This window comes from Arachis hypogaea, chromosome 15 (genome assembly GCF_003086295.3).
Source record: "Arachis hypogaea cultivar Tifrunner chromosome 15, arahy.Tifrunner.gnm2.J5K5, whole genome shotgun sequence".
Lineage (NCBI taxonomy): Eukaryota > Viridiplantae > Streptophyta > Magnoliopsida > Fabales > Fabaceae > Arachis > Arachis hypogaea.
The window spans coordinates 43,902,324-43,905,081 of record NC_092050.1 but is presented as its reverse complement, the minus strand read 5'-3'; positions in this window follow the sequence as shown (position 1 = coordinate 43,905,081).

Genomic DNA, 2,758 nt, shown 5'->3' with positions numbered 1-2,758 from the left:
GTTTAAATACTAAACTAGTAACCTAGGTTTATAGAAAATGAGTAAACTATGATAGATAGTGCAGAAATCCACTTCTGGGGCCCACTTGATGTGTGCTGGGGCTGAGACTTGAGCTTTACACGTGCCTAGGCTATTTCTGGAGTTAAACACTAGGTTGTAACCTGGTTTGGGCGTTTAACTCCAACTTGAAACCTGTTTCTGGCGTTTAACGCCAGAATAGGGCAGAGAACTGGCGTTAAATGCCAGTTTGAGTCATCTAAACTCGGGCAAAGTATAGACTATTATATATTGCTGGAAAGCCCTAGTTGTCTACTTTTCAACGCAATTGAGAGCGCGCCATTTGGACTTCTGTAGCTCTAGAAAATCCACTTTTAGTTCAGGGAGGTCAGAATCCAACAGCATCTGTAATCCTTTTTTAGCCTCTAAATCAGATTTTTGCTCAGGTCCCTCAATTTCAGCCAGAAAATACCTGAAATCACAGAAAGACACACAAACTCATTGTAAAGTCCAAAAAAGTAATTTTTGTTTAAAAACTAATAAAATTATACTAAAAACTAATCAAATCATACTAAAAACTATGTAAAAACAATGCCAAAAAGCGTATAAATTATCCGCTCATCAATATGCTTGTCATGCACAGCCTTCACCCTCTCTTTGTATAGCCTGGAGGTTTCATATGCTTCGAGTCGAAGGTTCTCCAGTTCTGCTAGTTGCAGCTTCCTTTCAGCACCAGCCTTCTCAAATCCCATGTTGCATTCCCTTACAGCCCAGAAAGCCTTGTGTTCCACCTCTACTGGGAGGTGATAAGCCTTGCCATAGACCAGGCAGAATGGACTCATTCCTATGGGTGTCTTGTATGCTGTCCGATAAGCCCAAAGCGCATCTACAAGTCTGGTGCTCCAGTCCTTCCTATGAGGCTTGACTATCTTCTCCAATATGCGCTTTATCTCTCTGTTAGACACATTGGCTTGCCCATTGGTCTGAGGATGGTAAGTCATTGCTACCTTGTGGACAATGCCATGTTTCTTTAGTAGATCTGTTAATTTCCTGTTAGAAAAATAAGTGCCTTGATCACTCACGATTGCTCGTGGTGATCCAAAGTGACAGACAATATGATTTCTAACAAAGGAGACAACAACGTTAGCATCATAAGTATGGGTAGGAATTGCTTCCACCCATTTAGAAACATAATCAATAGCTAACAATATATATAAGAAACCACTAGAGTTTGGAAATGGACCCATGAAGTCAATGCCCCAAATAGCACAAATTTCACAGAATAACATCAGTTGTTGGGGCATCTCATCCCTCTTAGATATATTTCCAAACCTTTGGCATGGGGAACAAGATTTACAAAAGGCAGTGGCATCCTTAAAAATAGTGGGCCACCAGAATCCTCAGTCTAAAATTTTTCTAGCTGTTCTTTGAGGACCAAAATGTCCACCACTCTCAGAAGAGTGGCAGGCCTCTAAAATTGACTGGAATTCTGATTGAGGTACACACCTTCTAATTATCTGGTTAGCACCATAGCTCCATAAGTATGGGTCATCCCATATATAATATTTGGACTCGCTTTTCAGCTTGTCCCTTTGACGGTTAGTAAAATTAGGAGGCAAGGTATGACTAACTAAATAATTAGCTATATGTGCATACCAAGGAACTACCTCGGATATTGCGTGCAAGCTATCAAATGAAAAAGCATCATTGATAGGAGTGGAGTCATTCTTAATGTGCTCTAGGCGACTCAAGTGGTCTACCACTAAATTCTGGGACCCACTCCTATCTTTAATTTCTAAATCAAATTCTTGCAACAACAATATCCAACGTATTAGCCTTGGTTTGGAATCTTTTTTAGTTAATAAATATTTTAGAGCTGCATCGTCTGAGTATACTACCACTTTAGTACCAAGTAAATAGGCTCAGAATTTATCCAGAGCAAAAACAATAGCCAGAAGCTCTTTTTCAGTGGTAGTATAATTAGACTGAGCAGCGTCTAAGGTCTTAGAAGCATAAGCAGTTATAAAAGGGTCCTTACCTTCATGCTGGGCCAGCGCCACTCCTACTGCATGGTTGGAGGCGTCACACATAAGCTCAAATGGCTGGCTCCAGTCGGGTCCTCTCACAATCGGAGCTTGAGTCAAGGTGATCTTTAGCTTATCAAATGCTTCCATGCAGTCCTAACTTAGCTCGAACTCAGCATCCTTCTGCAGCAGTCATGATAAAGGCAATGCTACCTTACTGAAGTCCTTGATAAATCTCCGGTAGAAACCTGCATGACCAAGGAACGAAGTGACTTCCCTCACGGAGGATGGGTAAGGTAAACTAGAAATGGCATCTACCTTTGCTAAATCTACAAAAATACCAGTATTAGAAACAACGTGTCCTAGAATAATACCTTGTTTTACCATAAAATGACATTTTTCAAAATTTAATACAAGGTTTGAACTAATACACATGTTTAATACTCTAGCTAAACTATCCAAGCAAAGGTTAAATGAATCACCATACACACTAAAGTCATCCATGAAAAATTCCATACAGTGCTCAATAAGATCTGAGAAAATACTCATCATGCATCTTTGGAAAGTAGCCGATGCATTACATAAGCTAAAAGGCATCCTCTTGTATGCATACGTTCCAAAGGGACATGTAAAAGTAGTTTTCTCCTGATCTTCAGGAGCTATATGAATTTGAAAATAGCCAGTGTAACCATTTAGAAAATAGTAGTGTGATTTACCTGACAGGCGATCAAGCATTT